Below are 19,801 nucleotides of genomic sequence, written 5' to 3'. Positions count from 1 at the left end.
AGGCAAGAAAACAACAATATGGGTTGGGCCTCTAGTTAATAGGTTAGTCCCAAAAATAATATAAAAGTGCTTAGTAAAGCCCATAAACATCCAAAACAGATAATATAATAGCAAGAATGCTTCATAAATTATAGATACGTTGGAGACGTATCAGCATCCCCAAGCTTAATTCTTTCTTGTCCTCGAGTAGGTAAATAATAAAAGAAATAATTTATGAAGTGTGAATGCTACCAGGTGCATAAGTTTGATCAATGATAATTTCCATCATGTTTTCTAGCATGATTATATGTCATGACAGTAGTTCATCTCATAAAACTTCTCAAGATCAAGTAACAAGCTATTCTCATGTTAAAGCGTAGACCATAAACTTTCTTGAAAACTAGCAAACTTCACTCTCAGTCATCGAACAATTACAGTTCATCTTATTTTCAGGAAGGGTCTATGTCAGTGCTTTGATTTAGCAAACTCCACATACTCAACTATCATATAGTCTTCCATGATTGCTACCGCTCAAAGCATATTCTTAGAACAAATAGCATCCATCGAAAACAGAGAAAGATAGGGGCTTAGTGTTTTGCCTCCTAACTCACTTATCATATAGATAATTGTCAACAATAATAATTCATGATCAAATATATTTGCATGGCCATATATGCTTAGATCTTTCCCCAACACACGATGCTTGCCAACTAAAGAGTAGGTAGGAATGAGAAGGAATACTACTGACTCTTGCATAAAAGTAAAAGATAGTCCCTTCGCAGAGGGAAGCAGGGATTCGCAGAGGTGCCAGAGCTCTATTTTGAAATAGAGATGAAAATAATTTTGAGAGGCATGCTTTCATTGTCAACATAACAACCAAGAGTTCCCAATATCTTCCATACTACATACATTATAGGCGGTTCCCAAATAGAATGGTAAAGTTTTTACTCCCCCTCCACTAACAATCATCAATCCATGGCTTGCCTAAAACAACGGGTGCCTCCAACTAACATCAATCCTGGGGGAGTTTTGTTTGCAATTATTTTTGATTTGATTTTGATCTTTTGATCATGGGACTGGGCATCCCAGTTACCAGCCATTTTTCTCGTGAATGATGAGCGGAGTCCACTCATCGTGAGAATAATCCACCTAGCATGGAAGATACTGACAGCCCTTAGTCGCTACATGAGCGATTCGGGCATACAAAACAGATTATTATATGAAGGTTTAGAGTTTGGCACATGCAAATTTACTTGGAACGGCAGGTAAATATCGCATATAGGTAGGTATGGTGGACACTCAGGGAAGAAACTTGGTTCAAGGGATTTGGATGCACAAGCAGTATTCCCGCTTAGTATAGATATTTTGGCTAGCAAAGGATTCTAAATAGCTAGCACCACATGTTGGAGGATCTATAACAATATAACTTCTATACAAATATACCCAAGCATAACTCATTATGTTGTCTTCCTTGTTCAACTTCAACTAATTTTCTCAGGTTTGAAAATAATTAATGGGGCTCAGAATCATAGAAGATGTCTAAGATAATATATTTACATGTGAAATCTCTCTTCCTTCAATATTCTTTCATGAATTGTTCAAGTGACCAATACAATGCTTGCTAACCTTCAATAAATTTACTACCTCTACTTCTTAGATGTGAAGTCATTACTCCCAACGAGGTAAGCATATGAAACATATATAATTTCAGATTTATGACATTCAACTCATTCAACCATTTACTCATAGGATATAGGTGAAGCACATGAGTAAATGACAAACTACTCCAAAAAGATATAATGAAGATCAATGAGTAGTTAAATAATTATGCAACTATGTGAAGACTCTCTAACATTTAAGAATTTCAGATCTTGGTATTGTATTCAAACAGCAAGCAAAACAAATAAAACAACATGACGCTCCAAGCAAAAGACATCTCATGTGGTGAATAAAAATATAGCTCCAAGTAAAGTTACTGATAGATGAAGACGAAAGAGGGGATGCCATCCGGGGCATCCCCAAGCTTAGGCTCTTGGTTGTCCTTGAATATTGCCTTGGGTGCCTTGGGCATCCCCAAGCTTAGGCTCTTGCCACTCCTTATTCCATAGTCCATCGAATCTTTACCCAAAACTTGAAAACTTCGCAACACAAAACTCAACAGAAAACTCGTAAGCTTCGTTAGTACAAGAAGGAAAAACCACCACATAAGGTACTGTAATGAACTCATTATTTATTTATATTGGTGTTAAACCTACTGTATTTCAACTTCTTTATGGTTCATACCCTCCGATACTACTCATAGATTCATCAAAATAAGCAAACAACACATTGAAAACAGAATCTGTCAAAAACAGAACAGTCTGTAGTAATCTGTATCAAACATATACTTCTGGAACTCCAAAAATCCTACCAAATTAGGAAATCCTGAGAAATTGGTGTACCAATCCAGATCAAAAAGAATAAGATCAGAAGCACGTTTCTGTGAATTATCAAAACTAATTTACTTGGTGCAAAAGTTTCTGATTTTCAGCAGGATCAACACAACTATCACCGTAAGCTATCCTAAAGGTCTTACTTGGCACTTTATTGAAACAAAAGCTATAAAACATGATTACTACAGTAGCATAATCATGTGGACACACAAAAACAGTAAGGTTAAATATTGTGATGTCTCCCAACAAGCGCTTTTCTTTAATGCCTTTTAGCTAGGCATGATGATTTCAATGATGCTCACATAAAAGCTAAGAATTGAAACATAAAGAGAGCATCATGAAGAATATGACTAGCACATTTAAGTCTAACCCACTTCCTATGCATAGGGATTTTGTGAGCAAACAACTTATGGGAACAATAATCCACTAGCATAGGAAGGCAAAACAAGCATAGCATCAAAATTTTCAACACATAGAGAGGAAACTTGATATTATTGCAATTCCTACAAGTATATATTCCTCCCTCATAATACTTTTAAGTAGAATCATAAATTAATTCCACAATATAAGCAGCACCAAAAGCATTTTTTTCATGATCTGCTTGCATAGAAAATTTACTACTCTCCACATAAGCAAAATTCTTCTTATTCGGAATAGTGGGAGTATCATAAGAGACTCAAATACTATAAATTGTTTCCATATTAAAAGAGTAATGTTCAGAAAAAGGGTATTCATAATCATGACAAGTTTTATAAATATAATCATCACTACTTTTTATAGCATAAGTTTCATCACAATAATCATCATAAGTAGCAACTTGGTTCTCATCATAATCGATTGAAACCTCTTCCAAGATAGTGGAATCATCACTAAATAAAGTCATCACCTCTCAAAATCCACTTTCATATTCATCACAATAAGATTCAACATCCTCCAAAATAGTGGGATCACTACTTCCTAAAGTTGACACTCTTCCAAACCCACTTTCATCAATATAATCATCATAGGTAAGAGACATGCTATCATCATAACAACTTTGCATATCAAAACTTGGGAGGCTAAAAATATCATCTTCATTAAACGTAGCATCCCCAAGCTTGGGACAAACATTAATTTCAGCAAATATATTCTCAAATATTTCATCCTCATCAAACATAGCTTCCCCAAGCTTGGGCCTTTTCATATCATAATCATAATCACTCTCATCATTAATAGTATGGATAGCACCAATAGTATAGCAATTATCATCATCACGGTGAATAGTTGGAGAAACATCATTTGGGAGGGATACCCTTTTACCTTTGCTTCTCCTTTTTTTCTTTTTCTTCTTCACATTATGTGTGGATTCAACCTTCTTCTCTGAGCTCCTTATTGATGAGATTGGTTGAATAGAAAGCTCCTCCTCATTACCTGATTCATCATAAGAAATAATAGGAGGATATTGGGAAGTCTCTTCCCTTTCATTAGTGTTCTATTCATCTTCTATTTGCTTTCTTTTCTTTAGGTAATTGTCAATATAAGGATTTTCAATGCAATTCACCGCACAATACAATTTTTTTCTCTAGATCAAAATCAAGAAGTTTATAACGGGCAAATTCTGGAAGATACTTAATTAAAGGTTTCATTTCTTCATAACCCAAAAGCAAACTAAGTTCATTATGATGTGCAAGGGAAATCAAGTCATCACAATTTTTGGACACGATTAGATCATGAAACAATTTGCATCGGGTAGTTAAATGACCACGTTTGTTGCAAAGTTCAGAAGTACGACAAAGGAAATTTAAATTTTCCGCACTCACATTTAGCCTTTCTTGAAACAATTTAGTTTCTAAATGCTTATGCCTCTTGCAATATCTATCTTCTCTATTTTGTGTGTACTTGCAAACCCAATGCACTCCACAAAAATCGACATGCTTATAGGAGACATTTTCATCATAACTAGTGCAATCATCATTAGTACTATGGATATTCAAAGAGTTCATACTAACAACATTGCAATCATGCTCTCAAAGATTTAGTACCAAACATTTTATAGACTTCTTCTTCTAGCACTTGAGCACAATTTTCCTTTTCATCATACTCATGAAAGATATTAAAAAGATGAAGCATATGAGACAAACTCAATTCCATTTTTTTGTAGTTTTCTTTTGTAAACTAAACTAGTGATAAAACAAGAAACAAAAAGATTCGATTGCAAGATCTAAAGATATACCTTCTAGCACTCACCTCCCCGGCAACGGCGCCAGAAAAGAGCTTGATGTCTACTACACAACCTTCTTCTTGTAGACGTTGTTGGGCCTCCAAGTGCAGAGGTTTGTAGGACAGTAGCAAATTTCCCTCAAGTGGACGACCTAAGGTTTATCAGTCCATGGGAGGCGTAGGATGAAGATGGTCTCTCTCAAGCAACCCTGCAACCAAATAACAAAGAGTCTCTTGTGTCCCCAACACACCCAATACAATGGTAAATTCTCGGTTAAGAGATGGTGATACAAGTGCAATATGGATGGTAGATATATGTTTTTGTAATCTGAAATTATAAAAACAGCAAGGTAACTAATGATAAAAGTGATCGTAAACAGTATTGCAATGCTAGGAAACAAGGCCTAGGGTTCATACTTTCACTAGTACAAGTTCTCTCAACAATAATAACATAATTGGATCATATAACTATCAACATGCAACAAAGAGTCACTCCAAAGCCACTAATAGCGGAGAACAAACGAAGAGATTATGGTAGAGTACAAAACCACTTCAAAGTTATCCTTTATGCTCGATCTATTCAAGAGTCCGTAGTAAAATAATACGAAGCTATTCTTTCCGTTCAATCTATCATAGAGTTCATACTAGAATAACACCTTAAGACACAAATCAACCAAAACCCTAATGTCACCTAGATACTCCATTGTCACCTCAAGTATCCATGGATATGGTTATACGATATGCATCACACAATCTCAGATTCATCTATTCAACCAACACAAAGTACTTCAAAGAGTGGCCCAAAGTTTCTACCGGAGAGTCAAGACAAAAACGTGTACCAACCCCTATGCATAGATTCCCAAGGTCACGGAACCCGCTGGTTGATCACCAAAATATACATCAAGTGGATCACATGAATATCCCATTGTCACCACAGATAAGCACGACAATACATACATCAAGTGTTCTCAAATCCTTAAAGACTCAATCCAATAAGATAACTTCAAAGGGAAAACTAAATCCATTACAAGAGACTAGAGGGGGAGAAACATCATAAGATCCAACTATAGTAGCAAAGCTCGCAATACATCAAGAGCGTGCGAAGTCAAGAACACGAGAGAGAGATCAAACACATAGCTACTGGTACATACCCTCAGCCCCGAGGGTGAACTACTCCTTCCTCGTCATGGAGAGCGCCGAGATGATGAAGATAGCCACCACTGATGGACCCCCCTACGGCAGGGTGCCGGAACGGGCTCCCGAGAGGTTTTTGGTGGCTATAGAGGCTTGCAGCAGCGGAACTCCCGATCTATTGTGCCCCCCCATGTTTTTAGGGTATATGGAGATATATAGGCGAAAGAAGTCGATCAGGGGAGCCACAAGGGGCCCACGAGGGTGGGGGCACGCCCAGGGGAGGTGGGTGCGCCTCCCTGCCTCGTGGCCACCTTGAAGCTTCCCTTACGTGCACTCCAAGTCCCCTGGATTGCTTCCATTCCAAAAATAACTTTCCCGAAGGTTTCATTCCGTTTGGACTCTATTTGATATTCCTTTTCTTTGAAACACTGAAATAGGCAAGAAAATATCAATATGGGCTGGGCCTCCGATTAATAGGTTAGTCCCAAAAATAATATATAAGTGCTTAGTAAAGCCCATAAACATCCAAAACAGATAATATAATAGCATGAATGCGTCATAAATTATAGATACGTTGGAGATCAAGTCGGTCATGTTCATCATGGTGGCCGGGGACATCTGTCATGGGTTCGAATCTGTCGGAGATCAAGTCTCCATAGATATCGGCCACAAAATCCAGGCTTCCAAATCTGACTTGATGGCCAGGGGCGTAGCTATTGATCTGCTCTAGATGGCCAAGTGAGTTGGCCCGCAGTGCAAAGCCGCCGAATACGAAGATCTGTCCGGGAAGGAAGGTCTCCCCCTGGTCTGCATTGTTGTAGATGATTGAAGGAGCCATCAAGCCTATCTTCGACGGCACAATGAAACTCTCAATGAAAGCACCAATGTCGGTGTCAAAACCGGCGGATCTCGGGTAGGGGGTCCCGAATTGTGCGTCTAAGGCTAATGGTAACAAGAGGCGGGGGACACAATATTTACCCAGGTTCGGGCCCTCTCCATGGAGGTAATATCCTGCTTCCTGCTTGATTGATCTTGATGAATATGAGTATTAAAAGAGTTGATCTACCACGAGATCGTAGAGGCTAAACCCTAGAAGCTAGCCTATGATTATGATTGTTGTTGTCCTATGAACTAAACCCTCCAGTTTATATAGACACCGGAGGGGGCTAGGGTTACACAGAGTCGGTTACAGAGAAGGGAATCTACATATCCGAATTGCCAAGGTTGCCTTCCACGCAAAGGAGAGTCCCATGCGGACACGGGACAAAGTCTTCAATCTTGTATCTTCATAGTCCAACAGTCCGGCATAAGCATATAGTCCGGCTATCCGAGGACCCCCTAATCCAGGACTCCCTCAGAGGGAGTGCTAATCTCCCCAGACGAATTGCCTGGTGAGCATCTAGAGTGGAAGCTGCCTGGGGCCTCTTCATCCTCGTCTTTATCTTCCCCCGCCGGCACTTGATACGGCGCCGGAGCCAGCATCCTTGTTAACAATGGATCGGCAGTATCTTCGGGAAGTGGAGCCGAACACCTAATTCTCTTCGCCTTCTTTAGCCAGCCCTGGCCGGATAGAGTGTTATTAGTACATTGTCATGAATAATTTGACTAAATTGTGTTCGGGGGTCGAGTACTTACCGGAGTATCCGGATTTTTGTAGTCAAGACCGATGTCTTCTGTAGTATCCGGCCACTGTTTTTGTGCGCCGAAGAACAATTTCCACATCTCTTTGAGCATCGTGCGAGAGAGGTACCGAAGAGTCCGTGGACCTTCCAGATTAAATTCCCACATGCGGAGAGGGCGTCGCTGACAAGGTAGGAGTCGGCGGACTAGCATTACTTGGATTACATCGATGAGACCAGTGTCCTTCTCAATAAGGCTCTAGATGCGGCTTTGCAGTGTCCGCACTTCGTCTGTAGATCCCCAGCCTAGCCCCTTGTTAATCCACGATGCGAGTTGTGCTGGAGGACCAGACCGAAACGCAGGAGCAGCTACCCGCTTTGTACCGTGGGGTTCAGTGATGTAAAACTACTCCCGTTGCCATAAATTAGAAGATTCTATGAAGGAGCCTTTTGGTCAAATGGAGTTGATAAGCTTGCTTATTGAAGCGCCTCCGCACTCCGCTTGTTTCCCACTTATTACCTTCGGTTTCACGCTAAAGGTATTGAGCCATAAGCCGAAGTGTGGGGAGATACAGAGGAAGGCCTCACACGTGGTGATGAACGCCGAGATGTGGAGGAAGGAGTCTGGAGCTAGATCATGGAAATCTAGCCCATAATAAAACATAAGTCCTTGAACAAAGGGATGGAGAGCAAACCCAAGCCCTCGGAGGAAGTGAGAGATGAACACGACCCTCTCATTGGATCTGGGAGTAGGAATAACCTGCCCTTGAGCAGGAAGCCTATGGTAGATTTCCGCAGTCAAGTATCTTGCCTCCCTAAGCTTCGAGATGTCTTCCTCTGTGACAGAAGAGGCCATCCACCGGCCTTAAAGGCTGGGTCCAGACATGGCTGGAGGCTGGAAGCAACTAGATTGACCCTTGAGTGTTGGAACTTGAGGAGGGAGGCAGAGGGAAGAACTAGCACAGAAGAAAGAGGACAGGCCCTAACCCCTTTATAAAGGTGATGGATATCAAGCGTCCCCTCCATGGCCTTAAAACATGCCTATTCCCGAGGAATTATGCCAACAGAATGGTTGTGTTACCCACGCCCGTGTTGATGAAAATCCCGTGATAAGGGGACATGATCTCTGCTTTGACAAGACGTGCCAGTGAAACCGCACCTCGAAATACGAAGTGGCAGGCTAAAAAACGGTTCGAATAATGACCGGGCAATGGCATGATGTCATGCTACAAAAAGTTGTCAGCGGATTGGACTCGTGAAATATTATACTCTCTACGGTTGTGTGTGGTATTTGTTTTGCAGAGCCGGACATCATTCTTGTGTTCGGAATTTACTTTGAAGTATTTGGAGAAGGAACCCACCTTGCAATGCCGAAGACAATCTGCACGACGGACTCATCGTCATTGAAGCCTGGTTTAGGGGCTGCTGAGGGAGTCTGGACTAAGGGGTGTCGGTGTCAAAACCGGCGGATCTCGGGTAGGGGGTCCCGAACCATGCGTCTAAGGCTAATGGTAACAGGAGGCGGGGGACACGATGTTTACCCAGGTTCGGGCCCTCTCGATGGAGGTAATACCCTACTTCCTGCTTGATTGATCTTGATGATATGAGTATTACAAGAGTTGATCTACCACGAGATCGTAGAGGCTAAACCCTAGAAGCTAGCCTATGATTCTGACTGTTGTTGTCCTACGGACTAAACCCTCCGGTTTATATAGACACTGGAGGGGGCTAGGGTTACACAGTCGGTTACAAAGAAGGAGATGTACATATCCGAATTGCCAAGCTTGCCTTCCACGCAAAGGAGAGTCCCACCCGGACACGGGACGAAGTCTTCAATATTGTATCTTCATAGTCCAACAGTCCGGCCTAAGTATATAGTCCGGCTGTCCGAGGACCCCCTAATGCAGGACTCCCTCAGTAGCCCCTGAACCAGGCTTCAATGACGATGAGTCCGGTGTGCAGATTTTCTTCGGCATTGCAAGATGGGTTCTTCTCCAAAATCCCTAAGTACCTGTTGTAACAAGCAGTGTCCGGCTTCCCATTAATGTTGCACTCCTCGGCTTATGTGCTTTAATAATGGACATCTCCACATGTCGAGCGAATGCGAGAAGTCGAGGCATTTTTACATTTGCCACCCTGACCATGTAAGTAAACCGTCTATTTAAAGAGATGGGGATCCTCAGATCCAAATCACACCCTCCTCCCCCAGCGAGTATCCATCAAAGCGCGCCTGGAAGAAACCATCCCATTATGGCCGGCCGTCGCGGCTCCTCCTCTCGCTCCCGTAGCACTAAGCCAGGCGATTGGGAGAAGTGTTCTGTCCCCCATAGCCGATTGGTAGAGTTGCAGACCAAGGGGTTTCTCCCGCCTGCGTACATGGTCCTCGTCCGAGTCGGACTAGCCACTTACAATGGCGGGGAGCAAGCGGAGAGTGTTCCTAACCCATCCAAGGTGGAGCGGCTATGCCTTGTCCCTTACTTGCTGAGGGGACTCAGATTTCCAATCCATCCGTTCCACCGCAGGCTTCTGGAGTTCTACGGCCTCCAGCTGCATAACTTCACTCCTGCCTCCATACTACACATCGCAGGCTACGTTGCCTTCTACGGGCTATTTCTGGGTTGTGAAGCTCATTTCGAGCTATGGAAGAGGCTATCCTTCCACGTACACCGTACTCAGGAGGGGTCGATATATCAAGTGGGCGGAGCCGAAATATGGTGCATTGCCGGGACCGGATACTTGTCCGGTACTCCGAAGAAGACATCCGAAGACTGGCCTTCAGAGTGATTTTACATGGAGGATGTCCCCCTTCTGGACCCTATTCAGATGGGCCTTCCTGAGTTCGTCAATGCCCCATTGAAGAAACGCCACAGCTGGCGCCTCCGGAGCCCCCAGGAGGAAGATAATAGAGAGGTCCTTTTCCTGATGGATAGGATAAAACGCTGGCCAAATCCGGACTGACAATAATTGAGGTTATGTCAATATGTATAATGCGGGGGGTACAACCACTTCAGTATCGGGGAAACCCATGTGGCACTTCAATGGAGAAGACGATGCCAACCACTGCGGTCGTAAAGGTCCGGACTCCGCCGCAGCTCTAGCGAAAATTTTGTCCGATTTGTACAAAGGAGAAGAAGAGGAGTTCATCCGTATTAAGCCACGGGATGGATTCTCGATGTATAACCCTCCAAGCTGGGTGAGCTGCTATCTTTTGCTCTAGTTATTCCCGCACTTTTCATCATAAATATTTACCTTACTAATTCATAGCAGGAACTGCGAAAAGCTATGAAGGAGGTTCACAGCCCGTCTCCACAGCCAGAGGACCCCGACCGGGCCCTCGACCCCAGACTTGAAGAAGATCCGGACATATTTGTGGAGCTCGTCGACAGGACATTTTATCAGTTAAGCTGTGATGGTGCCTTGGTGGCCATCATAGCAGATTATCCTGGCCTACTCCCTCTATCACATCTCACATGTAAGTAAAACCGGAGTCCCAATTTCCAAGAAGGATCCCCTCTTTGCGCCTCACCCACCACACATATATTGCGTTTTACAGGGAAGGCCATCGGGACACCGTGCCGAACCCGCAGCGACTCGTCGACAAGGAGCACCGAAGCCGGGTCGACTTAAAAGGAAGGCAGTCAGGACCAAGACGCCGTCGTAGAGGTATGATTAAAAACCTGCTACCTAATTATCATCCTTAAAATATAACAATGTCCATGGTTCTCCGGAAGAAAAAAACGCTCACTAGACTGTATCCGGAGAGCCTGCCGGTCACGCCTCCACCAGCCGGACTCCAAGGCCGGACTTAAGGGCGGAGATCAACGCGAGGACAACGCCGGACGGTCCTCCTACAGAGGATGCGGATATATTCTCCGCTACAAACTCCGAAGTGGAGAGCGCCACGAATCACAGACGCTGACGGGCCACACTACACGACCCTAATTTCTCTGAAGAGGCGTTCAATGCCTTCAACTCAGGGGACACGTACATCCGAGCTGCTCAAGATGGCCTCGCCAGAGCCATGGACCAGTATGTAAAGGATATATGGGTAAGAAAATTTGATAAGTATGTATATCAGTAGCCCCTAAGACTTGAAATAGTTGGCACAACTGATTTAAAGATCGTTGTATGCATAGGTTCTTACAGAGAAGAATACCCAACTGTCTAAAGAGCTGGAGGAGTGCAAAGCCCAGCTGCGGGCCGCAGTTGCCGGAATGGAGGAGTCCAAGAAGGCCCCATCTGGTAATGCTTGTCTTAATCAAAAAAAGAATGTAATGACATGTACCAGCTAGTATTCGGCATGCATGCAAATCTAACAATAGATTCTACAGACGATCCCGGAGGCAATCGGGAGATCGTATCGATGCATGAGCAACATGCTCAACGACAGCGAGAGGCTGGCGAGCGCATTCTTACACAGGTTATTCGAGAGAATAATGATCTCAAGGACGCCAAGACCCGGTTGGACGTTGAGTTAAAAGATGTTCGGGGCCAGCTTGCTGATTCCGTGAAGGAGAATAAGAGGCTTCGACGCGGCATTTTTAGTAAGTGCTCGAACGAACCTTTATAAAGTTGGGCGAAGAAGCGAGCTAACAGAATTATGTCTGTAGGTATGCTGACAGGTCGTCCCGAAGAGGAGATGCCCGGATCTGCAGGCAATCTTCTGCAGGAGCTCTCACAACTACACGAACAAATTCGGCAGGTGATGCAGGGTATTGCCCAGGCCTTGTGGCCGTCCGCATCCCTGCCCGGAGGCATGGGAGAGATTGTGGAGATGCTCAAGGGAGCGTGGCGGCGCTTCCGATTATGGAAGATATCGGCTTGCCGACAAGGTGCAAGGGAAGCCTGGGCCATGGTGAAGACACGATACACCAAGGCTGACCCGAACCACATGGCCGAGGTCGGACTTGTAGGGTCAGATGGAAAAGAGATCCCTGTTAGTTTGGTATATGACCAGGTAGCATTAGCCGCGAAATATTCCCAATAGGATCTTAGGCTAGATAGCCTGTTGGATGGTATAGAAGAAGAATTTAGTCAGTCTAAGTGACTATGTAATTCAGATGACATATTTTGTCCCTAGCCAGATTGTAAATCATTTGTCATGGTGGACCTTTTCGCTTCAACCTCCGGACCCGACAGTCCGGAGTGTATCTGAATACCCACTCAGTTATGTAAAAACCGGGGTATGCGTGGAAACCAGACGTAGGGGTCATAAGTGCTTGAACAGACAAGTACATCTTCCAGGGAGAATAGTTCCGTTAAGGGTTCCTTTCCCTGGGTACACATGCATTAATGTGCATGTCCGAACTGCGGAAAGCAACGCAGGATATAAACATCTGGGGGCATGTATTGAAGTAAGTAAGAAACATCTTTTGTTCACCGATCGAATACTCCCTTAAGAACACTAGCTTTCGGCTTCACCCGGTCTGAGGTACACATCCGGCTGACCCGGCAGTAACAATCGCAGAGGTGCTCCCCTTATGCCCTAGCCGAATTAACGGGAACGTAGGGCATAAACACAAGAGCCAGGCAACCCAGCTTGGCCAAAACTTAAGTCATATCGATGCATATAATGGCGAAAAAAGGCACATATGGAGAAGTGACACATATGTGGTGGGCATAAAGCCCAGAAGATAATTATATTAAGCTTCTGTATAAGAAGCCGCCAGGTATATTGAGCATGCATAGCGCGGCAAGAGTGTGCTATCGGAGCACACTTAAAGCTTTTAAGGCTATATATAAAAAAGGAAAGAAGGAAAGAAGGAGGACATAACTTAAAAACAACAGAGGTAGGGAGACGAATACAGAGTTCGGCACTAGGCGTAGAATCTTCAGAGTCTGGCCGCGTTCCATGGGTTTGGCTCGAGTCGATTATCTGATGCATCATGCAGATGGTACGCTCCTCCGGTGAGAACTTTATCAATGATGAAGGCACCCTCCCACTTGGGCTTGAGCTTGTCCTTTTTCTTCCCTGGTAGGCGTTGAACGAGTTCGCCAACGTTATAAGTTTTGGCCCGTACTTCTCTTCTTTGATACCTTCGAGCCTGCTGCCGATAGAATGCGGAACGAGCCTTTGCGACGTCCCGCTCCTCCTCCAGGGCATATAAACTGTCCTGCCGATCTAGCTTGGCTTCTCTCTCTTCGTACATGCGCACTCGAGGTGAGTCATGAATGATATCGCAGGGTAGTACTGCCTCTGTGTCGTACACCATAAAAAATGGTGTGTATCCAGTGGTACGATTTGGCGTGGTCCGCAGCCCCCATAGTACGGAGTCGAGCTCCTCGACCCAGTGTGTATCTAATTCCTTCAAGGATCGCACTAGTCTGGGTTTGATGCCGCTCATAATAAGACCACTTGCTCATTCCACTTGACCGTTTGTTTGGGGTGATAGACAGAGGCATAATCGAGCTTAATGCCCATTTTGTTGCACCAAGTTTTCACCTCGTCGGCTATGAAGTTGGAGCCGTTATCAGTGATGATTCTGTGGGGGACACTGTAACGGTGTACGACTCCGGATATAAAGTCTATCACTGGTCCGAATTCGGCCGTTTTAACTGGTTTGGCCTCTATCCATTTGGTGAATTTATCTACCATGACCAACAAGTATTTTTTATTATGGTTCCTCCTTTAAGGGGTCCAACCATATCGAGCCCCCAGACCGCAAAGGGCCAAGTTATGGGGATTGTTTGGAGAGCTGTAGGTGGCATATGGATTTGATTTGCAAAAAGCTGGCAACCGACGCAATGTTGGATGAGGTCCTGTGCGTCTGCTCGGGCTGTCGGCCAGTAGAAACATGTACGGAAGGCCTTACTTACAAGGGCCCAAGCTGCGGCATGGTGGCCGCCGAGTCCAGCATGAATTTCTGCGAAAAGCTGTCGTCCTTCCTCTTCGGAGATGCACCTCTGGAGCACTCCAGTCGCGCTTTTCTTATAAAGCTCTCCCTTCTGGACCTTATAGGCTTTAGAACGCTGCACAATGCAACGTGCCTCATTTTGGTCCTCAAGGAGTTCTTGCCTATTTAGGTAGGCTAAGAAAGGTTCTATCCACAGGGCGATGACAACCATAATCACGTGGGCTGAAGGTGTTATTTCGGCGGTGGAGCCTCCGATTATGTCAGAGTGTTCGGGATCTGGGGTTGTGTTCGGATCTGGACTGGTATTGCTGGTCTCCCCTTCCCACACCACGGATGGCTTGAACAACTTTTCCAAGAAGATATTAGGTGGGACGGGGTCGCGCTTAGCGCCGATGCGAGCGAGGATATCCGCCGCTTGATTGTTTTCTTGGACCACATGGTGGAATTCGAGCCCCTCAAACCGAGCTGACATTTTGAGGAAGGCATTGCGGTAGGCCGCCATTTTTGGGTCCTTGGCATCAAAGTCTCCATTTATTTGAGATATTGCGAGGTTCGAATCCCCACACAGTTCTAGGCATTGAATGCCCATGGAGACTGCCATCCGAAGGCCATGCAATAGAGCCTCATATTCGGATGCATTGTTGGAATCTGTGTATAGTATTTGGAGTACGTATTGGACTGTATCTCCGGTGGGGGATGTCAGGACAACGCCTGCCCCCAGACCAGCCAGCATCTTAGATCCGTCAAAGTGCATGATCCAATTGGAGTACGTGCCGTACTCTTTAGGGAGTTCGACTTCTGTCCATTCGGCGACGAAGTCAGCAAGTACTTGTAACTTCATGGCTCGCCGTGGTTTGTATGTTATGTCGAACGGGAGGAGCTCAATAGCCCATTTAGCAATCCGGCTCGTGGCATCGTGGTTATTTATTATATCATTGAGTGGTACTTCAGAGACCACCGTGATTGAACACTCTTGAAAGTAGTGTCGTAGTTTTTGGGATGCCAAGAAGACCGCGTATGCTATCTTTTGATAACGTGGGTACCATGATTTGCATGGAGTGAGGACGGTGGATACGTAGTATACCGGCTTTTGAAGCGGGAACTTATGTCCGTCCGTCTCTTGTTCGACGATGCGCACTGCGCTTACAACCTGGTGTGTTGCAGCTATATATAACAACATGGGTTCACCGATATTTGACGCGGCCAGGATTGGATTGCTGGCCAAGAGGGCCTTTATTTCTTCCAGTCCGGCCGTAGCTGCAACCATCCACTCGAAGTCTTCGGTGCGTCGAAGGAGGCAATAGAGATGTAGTGCCTTTTCTCCTAACCGGGAGATAAAGCGGCTTAAGGCAACCACGCATCCAGTCAGTTTCTGGATTTTCTTGAGGTCTGTTGGGGTAGTCAACTGTGATAGAGCTCGGATTTTAGCCGGATTTGCTTCAATCCTCTGTTGGAAACGATGAAGCCCAGCAGCTTTCCGGCAGGGACGCCGAAAACGCATTTTTCTGGATTGAGCTTGATGTCATATGTTCGTAGATTGTCGAACGTAAGCCTCAAGTCGTCTATTAAGGATTCAGCATGTCTGGTTTTGATGACCACATCGTCTACATATGCCTCCACTGTTTTGCCGATTTGTGTTTCCAGGCATGTCTGAATCATGCGTTGATAGGTTGCACCGGCGTTTTTTAGCCCGAAAGGCATGGTGTTAAAACAGAAGGGGCCGTATGGAGTGATGACTGGCGTTGCGGCTTGATCAGACTCCGCCATCTTGATTTGATGGTATCCGGAGTATGCATCGAGGAAACACAATGAGTCGTGTCCTGCGGTAGCATCGATGATTTGATCGATGCGGGGGAGGGGGAAGGGATCCTTCGGGCAAGCCTTATTGAGGTCCTTGAAATCGACACATAGGCGCCAGGATTTGTCCTTCTTTGGTACCATCACCAGGTTTGCTAGCCAGTCCGGATGTTTTATTTCTCTGATTAATCCGGCTTCGAGTAACTTGGATAGCTCTTCTCCCATGGCTTGTCGCTTAGGTTCTGAGAAGCGCCGAAGAGTCTGCTTGACCGACTTGTATCCCTTTAGTATGTTTAGGCTATGTTCGGCCAGCCTGCGTGGGATACCTGGCATGTCTGAAGGATGCCAGGCAAAAATGTCTCAATTCTCACGCAAGAACTCTCGCAGTGCGGCGTCTATTGTGGGGTTCAGCTGTGCTCCGATGGATGCTGTTTTTGTATGGTCCATTGGGTGGACCTCGAATTTGACTATTTCGTCCGCTGGTTTGAAAGAGGTGGATTTGGGTCATTTGTCGAGTATCACGTCGTCCCTGTCCACCATGGAGCGCTATGCCGTTAGCTCTTCGGCCGCGAGGGCTTCGGATAGTGCCTCAAGGGCCAGTGCGGCAGTTTTATTTTCGCCGTGGAATGCTACGTCCGGATCACTAGCTAGAGTGATGATTCCATTGGGGCCGGGGATCTTGAGCTTCATGTGCCCATAATGGGGTATAGCTTGAAAGCTTGTGAATGCATCCCGCACTAAAAGGGCGTGGTATCTGCTACTGAACGGGGCCACTTGGAATGTGATTTCTTCAGGCCTATAATTCTCCGGCGTGCCGAATACCACATCTAGTGTGATTCTTCCCGCACACCGTGCTTACCGACTAGGGATGATTCCCCTGAAGGTCGTGCTGCTTTGCTCAATGCGGCTCTTGTCTATTTCCATTTTGTTAAGAGTCTCCTCGTAGATGAGGTTTAATCCGATGCCGCCGTCCATGAGCACTTTAGTAAGACGGAATTTGTCCACAATTGGACTAAGGACCAGAGCGGCTGGTGCTCGTACTGTTCGGAATTGAGGTTCATCGCTGGCATTGAAGGTTATGGCCGTGTCGTTCCATGGATTTATTGCTGCAACATGGCAGTCTTAGGCGAGGCTGTGGAGTGCTCGTTTGCGCCTATTATTTGAGGCAAAAGTCTTGAAGACTGTCAGTATTGTATTGTTATTTTCAGCGGGATGGTGCTCTGTGGTATGGTTGATGAGGAAATCCTCGCCACTCTTGGCCACCTGCCGGAGTATCCAACATGCTCTAAGGCTGTGTGTTGGTATGGTATCCGGTGTTCTGTGAATTTTGCATGGCCCATTGAGCCATCCCTCCAATACGGTTCCTCGCCCTGTAGTGGGCTTTGGTTTTTTTGTAATTGGATTGGGTGACTTGCGAGAGTGCACACTTTTAGTTCGGACGAGGGGTTTAGTAAGAGCCGGAGGATCCCAAAATTTTGTTTGGGTTTTCCAAGCACTTTCCATAGCACAGTACTTCTGTACTATGGCCGCCAAGTCAGCGAAGTGTACTATGTCACGACGACTTATGGCGTTGAGGATTCCCTTGTCCGTGCAATTTTTGCAAAAGAATGAGATTGCGTCTTCCTCGCGACAGTCCTTAACCTTGCTCATTACAAGGAGGAATCTGGCCCAGAAGTGATGTACCGTCTCTTGGGGCTCTTGTCTAATGTGGGAAAAATCACTTGTATCTGGGTGGGTGGGTAGATTTAAGTCCAGACCCTGACCCGAACTGAGACCCAGGGGCAGGGGAGCTTCCGATCTTGGCAGCTTGGGCTCCGGGATGTTGCCCAATTTTTCTGGCCCACTATCCGATTCTAGGTTCGGAGCTTGGGTCATGTCCTCTCATAGACAGGTATCCGGCTTGGAGAGCTCGGGAATCCGGACATAGTTCGTCCTCAAAATAGAGGAGGAATCGATGCATTGCTCCTCCACCACCGCTATCTAATGGGTAACCGGTGGAGAGTTAATCTCCCTTTGGTCGGGTTTAAGCCCGATCCGATCATAGTCCGTAGCGACCCCCAGAGCGGCGATGCAATCCAAGAGCTCGTTCAGGGAGGATAGCTCCATTGGATCCATCTGTTCGGTAAGTTTCGAGCTGACGTGGTGGCTATTTTTGATGACCTGAGAAGTCATCGTCGGCGCGACGGCCGATCGGGTGGTCATGACAAAGCTGCCTAGTCGAAGAGTTTGGCCTAAAGCCAGGGCTCCCCCAGAGGTGATATTGTCCTTGATAACAAGGCGACCCATCAAGCCTTACCGTGACGGCACAGTGGAACTCTCAATGAAAGCACCAATGTCGGTGTCAAAATCGGCGGAACTCGGGTAGGGGGTCCTGAATCGTGCGTCTAAGGCTAATGGTAACAGGAGGTGGGGACACGATGTTTACCCAGGTTCGGGCCCTCTCGATGGAGGTAATACCCTACTTCCTGCTTCATTGATCTTGATGATATGAGTATTACAAGAGTTGATCTACCACGAGATCGTAGAGGCTAAACCCTAGAAGCTAGCCTATGATTCTGATTGTTGTTGTCCTACGGACTAAACCCTCCGGTTTATATAGACACCGTAGGGGGCTAGGGTTACACAGAGTCGGTTATAGAGAAGGAGATCTACATATCTGAATTGCCAAGCTTGCCTTCCACGTAAAGGAGAGTCCCACCCGGACACGAGACGAAGTCTTCAATATTGTATCTTCATAGTCCAACAGTCCGGCCAAAGTATATAGTCCGGCTGTCCGAGGACCCCCTAATTCAGGACTCCCTCAAGGTGTCCTCGAACAGCCGGACTATATACTTTGGCCGGACTGTTGGGTTATGAAGATACAAGATATAAGACTTTGTCCCGTGTCCAGATGGGACTCTCCTTGGCGTGGAAGGCAAGCTTGGAGATTCGGATATGTAGATTCCTTTCGATGTAACCGACTTTGTATAACCCTAGCTCCCCCGGTGTCTATATAAACCGGAGGGTTTAGACTTCTAGGGTTAAGCCACAATCATCATAACCTCATAGGCTAGACTTCTAGGGTTTAGCCATTACGATCTCGTGGTAGATCAACTCTTGTAATATTCATATTCATCAAGATCAATCAATCAAGAAGTAGGGTATTACCTCCATAGAGAGGGCCCGAACCTGGGTAAACATTGTATCCCCCGCCTCATGTTACCATTAGCCTTAGACGCACAATTCGGGACCCCCTGCCCGAGATCCGCCGGTTTTGACACCGACACCTGATAAGTGTCAAACGTCAGGTACGAGCACATGGCAACTCCGAACGTTTACAATGGCTAGTTTAGCTACGCGAGGATGGCAACTTCAGTTGGCAAGCATGTCAACTTTCGTGCTTCAGTTTATTTTTGACAGAAACTTGTCGCGTGCCACTGGAATTTGCCATCCTTCTGTGACTGGAATTGCCATCGAAAAACGTCAGGGACGGAGAGCCACACACTTGATGTTTGGCACTTATCATTTGTGAAATCCTAAGGGATGAGCAGCTCATGGTTCCTTGGTTCGGTAGCTAGGTCGGTCGAGGAAGAGCACATATGAGAAGGCGAAGAGGCTCAATGTCACCCACGACGGCGGCAGCGATGTGGCGAGACGGGGAGCCAACTGCCTAACCTCCGCCCAATCATGGCATTGAAGGCTAGGTAGAGCCGCAACACCACCTCACCTGCAACAACTAGAGCAGGAGCAAACACATTAGCCCAGAGATTTGACTTTGGGGCGGAATTAGCAACGGGGGACACAGTAC

The sequence above is a fragment of the Triticum aestivum genome, chromosome 2B (assembly GCF_018294505.1).
Source record: "Triticum aestivum cultivar Chinese Spring chromosome 2B, IWGSC CS RefSeq v2.1, whole genome shotgun sequence".
NCBI lineage: Eukaryota > Viridiplantae > Streptophyta > Magnoliopsida > Poales > Poaceae > Triticum > Triticum aestivum.
Note: the sequence above shows the minus strand (reverse complement) of the source record.